Source organism: Grampus griseus (genome assembly GCF_964374135.1).
Source record: "Grampus griseus genome assembly, chromosome: 6".
NCBI classification, from domain to species: domain Eukaryota; kingdom Metazoa; phylum Chordata; class Mammalia; order Artiodactyla; family Delphinidae; genus Grampus; species Grampus griseus.
This window is the reverse complement of record NC_139000.1, coordinates 6,606,498-6,620,972: the sequence shown is the minus strand read 5'-3', so window position 1 is coordinate 6,620,972 and position 14,475 is coordinate 6,606,498. Positions and strand designations below refer to the sequence as shown.

Sequence of the window (14,475 nt, the reverse complement as noted above, 5' to 3'; positions counted from 1 at the left end):
TGGGAAGTAAGTTCTGGTATCTTTTGCAGACACCCAGGATGCCCCACTCCCCGCCCCCCCCCCCACCATTTGCTGATTTTTTTAATTAGCAAAATGAGCCATCGTCATTGTTACACCACAGAAGGTATAAAGAAAATAGTAAAATCGTCTCCCTCCCAACACCTCCCAATTCAACTCCCTAGATAACCAGCGTCCAGAGATTAAGACTTCTGTCTTAAGTTTCTTCTGTCAATAGAAGCCCATCTAAATACTTCTTTTGATAAAAGTCGGGCAGTGCTCTACATCCTGTTTGGCAATTTATTTTCCTTTACACATTACAGTCTCCTTTCCAGGTCTATAGGTGTGGCGACCTCGCTCTTCCTCGTGACTGAATAGTGTTCCCTTGTGCGCATGCCCCTGCGCGCGGTGATCCAGTCCCCGGTGGATGGGCACAGAGGTTGTGTCCACTCTTGCCCTCTCAGGGCTGCAGAGAACGGGCTGGCCTTCCACAGCAGGCAGCGTTGTTGGCATCGGAGGGGCCGCTGTACTGAGGGTGCACGGGGAGGACAAGGGCGTCTGGGGGAGCCCCCCACCCTTCCCCAGGGACAGGCTGGTTGGTGCCCTGCTAGGACCAGGGCTGGGTGGGGAAGATAGCCTCAGGGAAAGCAGGGTCCTGGGGTCCCAGCCCTCAACCCTGCAGGGGAAGGAAACCCCTCACCCGGCCACCTGGGGGCCCCGGGGTGTGGAAGCCGTGCGGAGAGGACCCAGTCTGGGCTGTTCCAGCCGAGCCCCTCCCCACCTCCCTGCCCTGAGGAGGTGGAGCCGTCTGTGTCCCTCGGGGCGGGGGGGGGGGCGGGCAGTAGCCATCTCCCTCTCCTCCGCCTTTAGCACCTTCTGTGGCCCCCCGTGCCTGCCTCCCTCTCCCCTCCACACTGCCCCCGCCCACCAGAGGGGAACCCCAAACCTTGCATCCACGGAGAGAGCCTAAGTCAGCCAGGAGCGGCTCTGTGTGCAGCGAGGTGGGCCTTTGTTCATGATTTTGTTGTTTGTACATCGAAGGGAACATTCAGTGTGGCTTCTGGAGACGGGCTGACCCGTGTTCAGTGACAGCTCCATCCATTCCAACTCCAAATCCTCGAGCCTCAGCTTCCCAGTCGTGGTACCCAACTTCCCCACGGGGGCACCGACAGCACCTGCTTCACAGGGGTGGTGGGAACTCCGTGAAGGGGTCCACACGAAGCCTTCACGAGTCTCCTGACCCGCAACAAGTTCTCAATGAACGCCCGCTATTGTCATTACTATTTTTGTTATTATTCCTAATCGTGATGTTTTCAAAAATCTGCAGTACAAAAAGACCGCCTCTGAGTTGGGTGTCAAAACCAAGAAAAAGTCTGCCGTGGTGTGTGTGCTGTGGGTGGTGTGTGGTATGTGATGTACGGTGTGCGTGTGAGGGTGTTATGTTTGATGTGTGTGTGGTATGTGTGTTAAGTATGGAGTGTGTGGGGTGTGTTACATATGGTATGTGTGTGAAGAGGTGTGAATGCAGTATGTGTGGTGTGTGCAGCATATGTGAATGCGGTGTGCGGTATGCATGTGTGCATGTGTGTCCTATGTATGTCAGGGTGTCCTCACACCATCTTTTGTGCCCTCTGCCCCCTGCCAGGCACTCTCTCCATTATCTCGGGCCCCTGGACTCTGTCCCTCTCCCCGGGAATCACTGTCACACCTACATCTTCCTTGTTACTGAAGGACAAGCCTGTTGACCTGGTGGCCTGGGAAGACCCGAGGACAACCCTGGGAAGCCGAAGAGGCCCCCCCCTTCCCTAACTACGTCCCCATCCGGCCCCACCCCACAGTCTCTTTGAACACGGGTCCACGTGGGCCTCATGTTCGGTGGGGTTTAGGTCAGCATCACCACTGGCTGTGGGAAGTTGCTTCTACCTCTCGGGCCTCAGTTTCCCCATCTGGAAAACAAGGATAAGAACAATAAGGTCCTAAGATTGTTTAAGCTCCTCATTTGCTCCCAACAGACAAACAAACAAGCGAACAAACAAAACAAATGAACCAGAAAATGCTCAACCTTCCCAGAGACACTGAGAGCAGGAAGAGGTGTGTCCAAGCAGGCGATCCGCACAGACTCACATAGCACACAGGCTCCTGGGATGGAGCGAGACTCTTCCTCTCCCTTTCCCCCAAGAGTTGTGTTATTGTAAGCCCCCTGCCCTCCTCAGTGGCTCTGGCAGTATTTCTAGATTTGCTGGGCAGGGTGAGCCAGGTGGAGCTGAGCTAAAAGGTGGGGTGTGAGCTCCCCAAGGAATGGGCTCTTCTGACACCCTGAGAACATTGCCACGGCCAACATTCCTGAGCGTGCCCCATGGGCCATATCTTGAGCCAGCCCCTCCTCACCAAGTGTTTTCTCACCCAGGATGCCGAGAAGAGAAGTGACAGGAGTAAGACCCCATGTGCGTGTAGACCCTTAGGGCTTTTTCAAGGCATGTTCGTAGATCTTGTTTATCATACTAGACAGTGAACAAGTCTCTTCCTCTCTCAAGGCCTCAGTTTTCTTATCTGTAAAATGGGGCTATGACGATGAGTCAATGAGCTGAGGGTGTGAGGCTGCCGGCCCAAAGCCCCACATCTGGTAAATGTGAACCAGTGTTAACTCTTGTGGTGGATGGGGCCATTGTGCCCAGTGATTCTGGACCCTAAGAAGGTGACATCTCCCTGCCCCGGGGTCAGCGACTCACCGTGCCTCCCTATGGGCAGAACATACTTCCACACCCACTGGCAGCAGGCTTGGCCACGTGAATTGCTCTGACCAATGAACTGTGAGAAGTGACCACATGCCAGTGCCTGGCAGAAGCCTGAAAATCTATCCTGTGGTTATGCCAGCTCTCTGGCTCTTTTCTCTCAGGTTTACACGTCCTAGATAGGGGCTGCATCTTCAGCCTGGACCCCAAAATAAAGATAGCATGTGAAGCAGAGTGGTGCAGTGGAGGGGCAAGCAAACTGTGGGCAGCATTAAATCTGAAGGAAGATAAACCTTGGCTATGGTAATGTACTTATATTTAGGGAATGCTTGTTATGTAGCATAACCTAGCAAAATCTGACCAATACAGAAATTGGCAGCATCAAAAATTTGTAGCACTGGCTCTAAGAGTAGGTAACAGATGACAGGTGACAAGGAATCAGTTATTGGGGGTAGGAGAGATGGTGACCCATGTTATACAGTGGGAAACATTTGGGAAGATTCTTGTCCACAGTAACTTGCAAAGCTGATACTATACTGCACTTGTGGCTTTAGCTGAAGAGCTTGGGAAACAGAAATGTCTAGAATGTCTTTTCGCTATATGTCATGGGCTGAATCAAGTCCCCGCAATTCATATGTTGAAGCCCTAACCCCCAGTACCTCAGAATGTGACTGTATTTGGAGACAGGGTCCTTAAAGAGGTGATTAAGATAAAATGAAGTCTTCAGGGTGGGCCCTAATCCAACATGACTGGTGTCCTTCTAAGAAGAGGAAATTTGCATACAAATGTGTACAGAGGAAAGGCGATGCGAAGACAGGGAGAATATGGCCCTCTACACACCAAGGAGAGGCCTGGAACAGACCCTTCCTTCCGGGTCTTCAGAAGGAACGAGCCCACTGACACCTTGATTGTGAGAACCAGCCTCCAGAATTGTGAGAAAATAAAGTTCTGTTGTGCTTTGTTACAGCAGCCCTAGAAACTCATACACTGCCTTTCACAAGCACATCAGAGATGCCCTCTGAAAGGAATTAGCCTGCTTACAAGCAGGAAAGACAGGAAAAGGGAAAATTCAGAAATTATGGGTTTGCAGGGTTGAAAAATGCAACGATTTCTCATCTCTAGCCAGTGAAAGGGAAAGGAAGCAGGAGCTCCACGGGCCCGGTGCCCAGAGGCCTGGAGCCCACGGGAGGATGCAGAGATGGCATTAGGGGAAGGGGGCCCCTGTAGGATGCTGAGCTTGGGTGTAAACACCTCATCCCCAGTGGAAAAAGGTGACATTCCCCACCCCCACCCCAGCAGTTTGTCTTCCAGAAAACCTAGAGAGAAAACCCAGTCCCATTGTGGGAAAAGCCTGCTCTTTGCATGACAAGTGGGCGCAACAGACCCAGGTCCTGCCCCTCCGGCAGTTAGCAGATTCCGCAAATTCGGAAATGACATTTTAGTAAAAGTTCTAATACGTGGGTGTTTGGAATACACGATGTGACCTTGGAGCAGATAATGAGTTTAAATTTTAACTGTCTGTGTCCCCAGAAATGTATTGTTTGAGAAGTCTAATTGTAAATTTGAATCTTTACGTAGAGGCCTGCAAAATGGGTAATCCACAAATAATCAATAAAGAATATTCTAGACTTATGAAGAAATAATAAAACTAAGAAATGCCGGGGCTTCCCCGGTGGCGCAGCGGTTAAGAATCTGCCTGCTGGACTTCCCTGGTGGTGCAGTGGTTAAGAATCCGCCTGCTAACGCAGGGGACACAGGTTGGAACCCTGGTCTGGGAAGATCCCACATGCCGCGGAGCAACTAAGCCCGTGCGCCACAACTACTGAGCCTGCGCTCTAGAGCCCACGTGCCACAGCTACTGCAGTCCGCGTGCCTAGAGCCCGTGCTCTGCAACAAGAGAAGCCACCGCAATGAGAAGCCCGCACACCGCAAGGAAGAGTAGCCCTCACTCACCGCAAATAGAGAGAGCCCGTGCGCAGCAACGAAGACCCAATGCAGCCAAAAATAAATAAATAAATATAAATAAATTTATTTTTTTAAAAAAAGAAATGCCTCGGGTGATAGAGTCTAGTTAAGACCCAGTGTCAGGGTAAAGATTGCATAGGCATATGACGAGCACTCCCTTGGTTAAAACCTCTGGTGAGGGGCTTCCCTGGTGGCGCAGTGATTGAGAGTCCACCTGCCAATACAGGGGACATGGGTTCGTGCCCCGGTCCGGGAAGATCCCACATGCCGCGGGGCGGCTGGGCCTGTGAGCCATGGCTGCTGAATCTGCGCGTCCGGAGCCTGTGCTCCGCAATGGGAGAGGCCGCAACAGTGAGAGGCCCGCGTACCGCAAAAAAAAACACAAAAAACCCTCTGGTGAGCTCAAGATACCTGTGATAAAGTCTAGAGAGGCAAGTCTAGAAAAAGTGGATGCATCTTCAGCATAAGAAGCTGAATGGCAACAAATAGAGAAAGGGTAACTAAGTTCTGAAGATGGTCACACTGTCAAAAGAGCTGCCAGTCTGGACTAAAAGAGGCTGTGACCGTTCACGACTTCAAACAGCATCTGGACCCCAAAGGGAGGAGAGCTGATGAGCCCCATCGATGTGGCCAAGGAGGTGATGGGAAAGGAAGTCCTCCCAGAGGGTGACCCAGGGGCCACAGGGAACAGGGGTCTGGGAGCAGTTCTGAGGGAGCACAGATTGAAGAGTGTTTTCTTCACCTGGGGGAGGTGACCCCCACAGTGTCCAGTGTCAGGATCGCCACGCACAGTGCCTGCGGCTTCCCTCCCAGCCCTCCCCCTTCTAAAGGAGCATGTCTGCAGGTTACCCTGTCCCTCTTCCACCCCTGAGTATCAGGCGTGTGGATGAATTGCTAGGGCCGCCATAACAAATACCAGACTAGGAGGCTTAAACAGCAGAGGTTTACTTTCTCCCACTTCTGGAGGCTGGAAGTCCAAGAGTAAGGTGTCAGCAGGGTTGGTTTCTTCTGAGGTCTCTCTCCTGGGCTTGTAGACGGCCTTCTTCTCATTGTGTCCTCGCACGGTCTTTTCTCTGTGTGCACACACACGTGTCTGGTGTTTTTCTGTGTGTCCCTCTTCTTACAAGGACACTGGTGGGTTAGGGCCCACCTTAAAGGCCTCATTTTAACTTAATTACCTCTTGGGAATTCCCTGGATGCCCAGTGGTTAGGATTCTGCACTTTCACTGCCGGGACCCAGGTTCAATCCTTGGTCAGGGAGCTAAGCTCCTGAAAGCCGTGTGGCACGGCCAAAAAACAAACAAACAAAACCCCAAAAGTAATTACCTCTTATAAGATATATCCAAACATGGTTACATTCTGAGATACTGATGGCTGGGACTTCAACATGCAAATTTTGGGGAGACACAATTCAGTCTATAACTGTGTGTGAGACCAGAAAACGTTACCCCATATACAGAGCTCCGCATCAAGAGAAGCATGGGGCGTGGGGTGGCATTGACGCAGTTGCATTTAGCCGGCAGCTGGGCTGGAAGGTCCAAGGAGTCTTACTTTGTAGGTCTGGAACCTCAGTGCTCCCCCACTGGCCCCTCTCTTTTCTCTCCCTCCCTCCCTCCCTCCCTTTCTCTCTCTCTCTCTCTCTCTCTCTCTCTCTCTCTCTCTCTCTCCCCCTCCCTCTCCAGGGCTTCCTCACAGCATGGTGGATTTTTACATGGCTTCCAAGAAGGAGCATTCCAGGAAGGGTGAATGCAGAGGCTTCAAAGCCAATCCTGGGGCCAGCCCGGATTCAAGGGGAGAGGGAAAAAAACACCAGCCAGGTCTTGATGGGAGGATGACAGAGAGCCTGCAGCCATCTTTAATCTCCCACATGCTCTAGAAAGGGCCATTACACAAGCTCCATGTTCCATACGATACAAGTCCAATTGGTGAGAAGTCTACTCATCTTGGGCCCTTTATATTTCTACATCCCTCCATTCTCAGATATTCAAAGTCCTTAAATTCATCCATTTTTCTAGAAGTAATACCTGGTGAGTCTGGCACCTCAAAACACCACCTATTCTTCCTCATCTGCGGAACTCTCTGAGGGCGGCAACCCAACCTAGGAAGTCACCCTAGTCTTCACAGTTGGGCTCAGACGCGGTGAACCCCTGAGTCATGCTCTCCACAAGTGTGGGGGCATTGCCTGTCGGGGCTGAGTCCTGACCTTGGACCCCTCTGGGCCCTCACATGGGAACCCTGTGGCTCAGAGAGGTTATGTGACTTGCCCAAGGTCACTCAGCTAGGAAGTAGTAGCAGAGCCAGGATTTGAACCCATGGCTGTTTTGCTCCCGAGTTCTTAGCCACTGGGGTCTCCTGCCTCACAGTCTCTAAGTGGTCTACAGATATTTAGGATATTTAGTAAGCGGATAAATAAACTACTTGGTGTTTCCTTTGGCAACCTGGGAGGTTCTGGACGCAGTCACAGGGGTGTTTCAATCTCAAGAGTTGACTAGAGGTCTAGAAACTAGAGTTAAGGTAGGATGCATTAACCGGAATCCACTTTCCTCCCCTGCCCTCAGAGGAAAAGTGGGTGCTTTTAATGCAGAATATGGAAAATGCGCAAAAATAATAGCGACTTTGACATTCAATGAGAGCTCGCAGTGCCCAGCCACGGTCCTGAGAACCTTCCATAGATTAACTGCATTTACTTTTCCCAGGGACCTGATGAGCTTAGGGGACATCATTATTCCCATTTTACTTATGAGGAAACTGAGGCACAGAGTAGGTTAAGTCTGTGCTTCTCAAACGATCTGTGGTGAAGGAACTTTCAGAGAAAAAATTTCCAATCTGTGGGAAGGGACGCTTTTGTAATCTAGACAGTCGCAATTGGATGTAGGCAGTGCCAAACTGCTATGGATGTTTCTAAATGATCAGTTTCTATGCTTCTCTTATCATGTCAACAAACAGTGTGTGGGCCAGCACCAGCTTGTGGACCACACTTTGGGTTGCACAGCATCGAGTGGCTTGCCAATGGTTATCCAGCTGGTCAGCGATGGGGCCAGGATCTGGATCTGAATCCGAGCTCTTGACCACTCACTCTGTCAGCAGGAGGGATGGAGAAGGGTTTGGCCATTGAGTATAGATCGTAATAAGTATCTGAGAAAGTAGAGAAAGAACACAGAGTGACTGAAAACCTATAGGTTGGTATCAGAAGTGTTAAGGAGTTTGTGCAAAATTCCAGAGCTACTATCGAGAGAACTGGGGCGAGAATAAAAGGGCTGCTGAGAGCTATTGCCGTGGGTTGTGAATTAGACCTCTTTGAAGTTCTTTGGGGAACAAGTGAGTTCAGAAAACTCATTTAAATTACTTTCGACTGCTGGACTATTAAGTCAGTCAGCGCTGAGACTGAGCTATGTGGAACCTTGGCTTTTATTTGGGTTACACCGACATGAGCTTAGGTCTCTGCACATCTCTCTCCACCCCCAAGGAATTTAAACCACCACCAAGTTGTGACCTACTGAGGGTTCAATGAGCACTTTGGGAATGAATGAGTAATGAACAAACAGGTAAATGGTCAGACACAAAGTCCTTCTTACAAGTCCATTGGGTGCAAGACTCCAAGAGAAAATGCTGGATATGGAGGACCAGGAGGGGAAGCAAGCCCTTCACATGTCAAAAGTGACCATCATTAAATTATAGGATTAAAAGTGGTCTTATTGTCTGTATTGAGCTTATCTGTATTTTCTACAATATCTATAACAAGTATGTCTTACTTTTGTAGTAAACATGAAGTTATTTGGGAGGAAATAAACAGTCTCTACTTTAAGTGTGCCCCCAGTTCAATTGGAGAAAAGATGGTCAGATCACGGAGAGTAAGGATCTAGGCAAACGGGAGGTGCTCAATGCGTTTGGCTTAAATTTCAGTCATGCACCGGAAGGAAGGAGACCCTTTCTGAGAAGGGCACTTTTCTTTATTTCTTTATCTCTTGCGCCCGTAGGTACCACTGTCCTTAGTCTGTAGGCTCACCGTGGGCAAGGCCAGGTTGCCTGGACTGATGCCCCCCACCTAGTGCTGGGTCTGTAACAGCCACCGTTGGCCCCCCATGTGGATGGCAAAGTCTATCTATCTGCGTGGTTTACTTCTCCTTCCGGTTCTCTGGTCTGTTCAGTTTCCAAGGGGACGAGGGATGGGGACAGCCTGGGGACCTCAGAAGACCAGGCAGAAGAGGCCGCCGGCTTCCCCTTCCTCAGGGCCTCTGTGGCTGGCTGTGCCTGCGGCATGGCCTGTCTCCTTCCTTTCTTCTAATTTCCCATCACCTGGCTGGGCCCCTGGGGCAGAGTGCAGGCTCCTGGGGCCACAGTCCCAGCTTCTCTCCCCCTTCCCCTCCCAGCTCCTGTCTCTCCCCTTTCTGGCTGCCTCAGCTCCTGCTCAAGGTCAAGGAACGAACAGACCTTTCCCTGGAGCCAGCCACGGAGAGGACGCCTCCAGCTAGAATCCAATTCTGAGTCAGGGCCAGGGCTTTCTCTTTCCTGTGAATGTGAAGACAGGAAGGAAATTTTCTGTAGCCATAAAATCAGTGAAAAAAAAAAAAGGTTTGTAGGCAGAGAAGAAGCGAAGCACTTGGCTTTGGTTAAAGGCACTAATAACACATGGAAATGGTCAGACCTGGAGAGGGAGGGTCTGGGGGTAAACTCGAATATCCTTGTAGCTTTTAGCAATATCTTCTTTCACCTGAGGGCCAACCAGGTGTTGGTCGTGGGATTGAGAACATGGGATGGCTCCCTGGCTTTTGGGGACAGAATGGGGGGGGTCTAAGTGGAGTCAAGTGTGGGGATGAGCAGGGAGGTGAAGACTCAGGATGTTTCTAGGCTTTGGGTCAAGACAGTCCAGTGGCTGGAGCCAGGACCATGGTTTTGGAGACCCAATATGACTAGCAATGAACTTGATGGATTTCTAATCTTAGAGGGATGAACCTGGAACCCAGAGAAGGCAGCGCTGGCCAACTTGGGAAGGGTCTTATAGGCAATGAGAGCGATTTAGGACTTTACCCAGAGGACAGATAGAAGCCATGAAAGGTTTAAGTGGGAGAATCGAATGGTCAAGTGTCTAATGTGGAAAGATCTCTCTCATTGCACCGTGCACGTGGCCTCATGGAGAGCAAGCCTGGAGGAAGGGAGAGCAGCAAGGAGGCTGCCACTCTGATCCAGGTTGGTGGCTGAGCAGGTGGAGAGAAGATTCAGGGTATGTCAGAGGAGGGAGGTATGACAGGTCCGGATGACTGACTCACATGGCGGTGGCACTGGGGAGAGAGGAACGGGAAGAGGATGGCGCCCAGGCTTTTGGGCAGAGTGACTGGATGTATGGAAGGGGTTCCGCAGAGGAAGAAAGGGAGGTTTTGGGAGCAGGATACATATTTTTATTTCTTGAATATTTTTTTGAGTTTTGACCAAGTACCACGAGACAGGACACCAAGAAGGATAAGGCATAGCTCTGACCCAGAGAAGCCAGAATTCACACATATCAAGAAAAAGCCTGGGCTTCCCTGGTGGTGCAGTGGTTGGGGGTCCGCCTGCCGGTGCGGGGGACACGGGTTCGGTCCCTGGTCCAGGAGGATCCCACATGCTGCGGAGCGGCTGGGCCCGTGAGCCACAATTACTGAGCCTATGCTCTGGAGCCAGCGGGCCACAGCTACTGAGTCAGCAAGCCACAACTACTGAGCCCACATGACACAGCTGCTGAGGCCCGCATGCCTAGGGCCCGTGCTTTGCAGCAAGAGAAGCCACAACAATGAGAAGCCCACCCACCGCAACGAAGACCCAACGCAGCCAAAAATAAATAAAAGAAAGAAAGAAAGAAAGAAAGAAAGAAAGAAAGAAAGAAAGAAAGAAAGAAAGAGCCTGTAAGGGTGGGGCTGTAGGGGTCTAACCCTGAGACATTGGGACTTCGGGCGATGGAGAGGTGGGGGAGGGCTGCAGGAACTGGACGGGCCTATTTGGAGGGGTCAGTGAGGAGCAGCTGCAGGACCGCGACTTGGCCTTCCACATCCTTCACACCCCTTCCCACAAGCCCGTGTGCCTGGCTCTATGCCAGGCAAGGTGTCCCCGCTTGATGCCCTCCCCCTGCTGCCCACTCCAGCCTCAGAGCTGGCCTCTCCCTGGCTCTCTGGTAAACTACTCTCTCTTAAGCTAAAACCAGAACGCGACCCGATGTTTCCCTAAGGGGCCTTTGTCTCTCGTCTCCCATCTGGCTGGGAAACACTCTCCGTTCCACATTTTACCTGGATTGCTTCTACCCATTCTTTATGTCTCAGCTTAGAGGGTCTTTGTCCTGGAAGCCTTTCCTGTCGCCTAAATCTGGGCTGATTGTGCCTCTCCTGTGCTGAGGAAACATTCTTTGGGTGGATGCATGGGGAATGAATGGACATTTGGATGAGTGGATGAATGAATGAAGGAATGAATGGGGGAGGTGAATGAATGGAGATGGGTGAATGGATGGGGGATGGATGGCTGAATAGATGAACTAATGGATAGATGGGTGAAGGGGACGATTGGTGAACTAGGTAGGTGGACGGTTGGGCAGATGAAGAGCAGAGGGTGAACTGGTTAGGTGGGAGGTAGGGTAGGTGGGATAGGTGAATAGGTAGGTGGGTTAGCGGATGGAGGTGGATGGAGAGTGGCGGGCACGTGGAAAGGAGACTGGATGTAAAGGAAGGCAAAGGAGACGAGGCTGGCTCAGGCATGCGGAAATTTGTGGAAGGCCCAGCGTGTCCAAGGCAGCAGTGGAGTCGGAATCTTGTTCTCCTTCCTCTGACCCCTCGGCTTCCTCAGACCATTCTGCTCCCACATTGGAGGGACCCAGCTCTGGGCACTGCAGTCAGAGATGTAACTGGCACCAGGAACCTTCTTCCATTTTCCCTCTTTTTTTTTTTTTTTTTTTTTTTTTGCGGTACGTGGGCCTCTCCCGTTGCGGAGCACAGGCTCCGCGCGCGCAGGCTCAGCGGCCATGGCTCACGGGCCCAGCCGCTCCGCGGCATGTGGGATCTTCCCGGACCGGGGCACGAACCCGCGTCCCCTGCATCGGCAGGCGGACTCTCAACCACTGCGCCACCAGGGCAGCCCTTCCCTCTTTTGTATAACTCTTCATCTTGTGGATTTTTTCCCAGCTGGTCTGATTACTGACAATGCCCTGCGTCTGGGGATGAACTAAGAGATTTCCGTCTCTCCGTAGCCATTTTCCTCCCGCTTCCTTCCTCGCCTTCTCCACCCTCCTCCTCCTCTGCTGGGGCCTTGCAGCACAGAGCCGAATACTCACCTGTGCTGGGCCGGTCTGCAAGCACAGCCTTAGCCAGCAGCGGCTGCCTGAGCCCCGTTGCCCTCGGCCCCAACCAGCCCCGGTCCCTGCTGCCTGGTGCCCGCCCCCGCCCGGCAGCTCCGATTTTCAGCTCGGGTTTGATCGCCTGCCAGGATCTTCCAAATGTCAGCTGCAACGTTAGCATCTTTAAGAGAGCGCCCGAGGCGATCTTTAAGCAGGGAGGCTGGGGCCCCATGCTGATGAGAGGAGCGGGCTCCGGGCTGACAGCTCTGCCTGCTGCCTCCCAGCCGCAGTTCTGGGAGCCTGTGGCCCCCCCAGTCTTTGGACCTGGACAGTACTTGGGTTTATTTTTAAGTCTGGATGAAGCAGGGCTTTGCCAGGAGTTGAGCTCGATCCCCATCGCCTCCCCCTACCAGGGAGCCCCAGGAGGGAGAGGGGGCCGGTGTTGTCACTGCTCTAGCCCCAAGGCCAGCGTGAGGACTGACCCTGAGGGGGAGGGGATAAATATTTGTTAATCAAATGACCGCACGAGCATCCTAAGCTGCCCCAAAGAGCGAATGCTGAATAGGGTGCTTTCTCCCTCACCTTCGCCTTGAGGGTGAGATGCTCAGGGTGAGGGGAGACGAGCAAAGGCTCCAGCCTTTGGAGTCAGACCGACAGATCCAGCATGTGGGAGCTGTGTGGCTTTGGGAAAGTTGCTGGCCCTCTCTGAGCCTTGGCTTTTCTTTTTAATAAATTTATTTACTTATTTATTTATGGCTGCGTTGGGTCTTCTCGTTGCTGCGCACCGGCTTTCTCTAGTTGCGGCGAGCGGGGGCTACTCTTCCTTCTGGTGCGGGGCTTTCTCATTGCAATGGCTTCTCTTGTTGTGGAGCACGGGCTCTAGGCACGCGGGCTTCAGTAGTTGTGGCTCTAGAGCTCAGGCTCAGGAGTTGTGGCTGGCGGGCTCTAGAGTGCAGGCTCAGTAGTTGTGGCACACAGGCTTAGTTGCTCCGCGGCACGTGGGATCTTCCCGGACCAGGGCTCGAACCTGTGTCCCCTGCATTGGCAGGCAGATTCTTAAACACTGTGCCACCAGGGAGGTCCCTCAGAGCCTCGGCTTTATCATCAACGAAATGTGCAAGAGGATAGAATGCCAGCCACGTAGTTGTTGGGAGGATCCACGGGCTAATGAGATGGGAACACTGGGTACAGTGCCAGCACATAGTAGGGACTCAAGGGAGTCGGTCCCCTTCCTCTCTTTCCCCTTTCTGCCCCTCTGCTGCCCCTATGGCTTTGCAGGTGCTATTCCTTCTGCCACGAAGGCCCTTCTCCAATCACCCTTGTCCTTCCAGACCCTGAGCACGCCCCTGCTCTGGGACCCCTCCTCACCCGCCCAGTCCAGGCACAGTTGACACTCCTCCTCAGGTCCCCCAGGACAGAGCTGGCGCCTGACACCCATGCAGTGTGACTGTGGTTTCTGTTCCAAGCCAAGGGTCGGCACATTTCTTGGGGGCAGAAAATATTTGTATTGATTTCTAGAGTCTTAAACAGGTCCTAGTACACAGCCGATGCAGAATGAATGAATGAATGAATGAATGAATGCCTAGTTAGTTGGTGTGAGCAGAATCAAGGAACGTTTCTGGAAGGTTTTAGTAATAAGAGAATGTACACCTCAAAGGCTGAGCCCTGCTAAAACCTTCAAAAAACTCCCCATGGTGTTGGTGAAAGGCTGTTGCCTTTTCCCAAAATGCCACGTTTCTCTCGGATCCTCGGAACAAGGATGATTATTCTCAGTTTTCAGTTGCCGTTTGTCACACAGCGGGTTGGAGGAAGGTGCCTGGTCCAGACCATTCTTCTGATCCTTGGTCCCTGGACTGGTGGGTCATGGCCCATCCCAGGGCCGCCACTGGTGCCCATGGCACACTCCCCAGTGCCCTGATGATCAATGCCCTTTGCAGGGTGGTAAGGCTATGGAAGTGGCCTCCACATTGGTGACTTGGTCTATTTCCACATTTTTGAGGCCTGTCACTTGAGACTGAAATGCCCAGATGGGGAGGTGAAGCGACTCAGAAAAGGATAAGAAGCGCCTAGAGGCCAGATCCCACCCAAGGGGAGGCAAGCAGGGGACAGCAGCCTGAACCTCTTACACTGGAGTTGCGGTCTTGATGGGGACCAGTTGGAACTGGTGTGCTGAACTGGGGGATGGGGAATTGGTACACTTCCACAGAGAGGGCAGGATCCGCACCCAGCTCACATAAGCATATGTTTAAAAACTAAAAGGTGAAGGAACCGGACTCAGAATGGTTATAGAATAAAAACAGAATGAATAGACGAATGAATGGTGGGTGAGTGGTAGGTGGATGGATGGACACATGGGTGGGTGGTGGTTGGCTGGGTGATGGCTAGATGACTGGATGAGTTGATGGATGAATAGATGGGTAGATAAATGGATGGATGGATGGTGGATAGATGAGTGGGTGGGTGGATGGGTGAAGAGATGGATGCGTA

The 14,475-nt window shown here is 52.1% G+C and overlaps 1 long non-coding RNA gene across 1 annotated transcript; it reads right to left on the bottom strand.

Moving 5' to 3' along the window:
• Nucleotides 1-290: 290 nt before the first annotated feature.
• LOC309823818 lies at nucleotides 291-9,197 on the bottom strand. The gene is made up of 3 exons (XR_014296872.1): nucleotides 9,126-9,197; nucleotides 944-1,172; nucleotides 291-526 (listed from the first exon to the last, which is right to left on the bottom strand). It is a non-coding gene; the product is annotated as an uncharacterized lncRNA (long non-coding RNA).
• Between the last annotated feature and the right edge of the window lie 5,278 nt (nucleotides 9,198-14,475).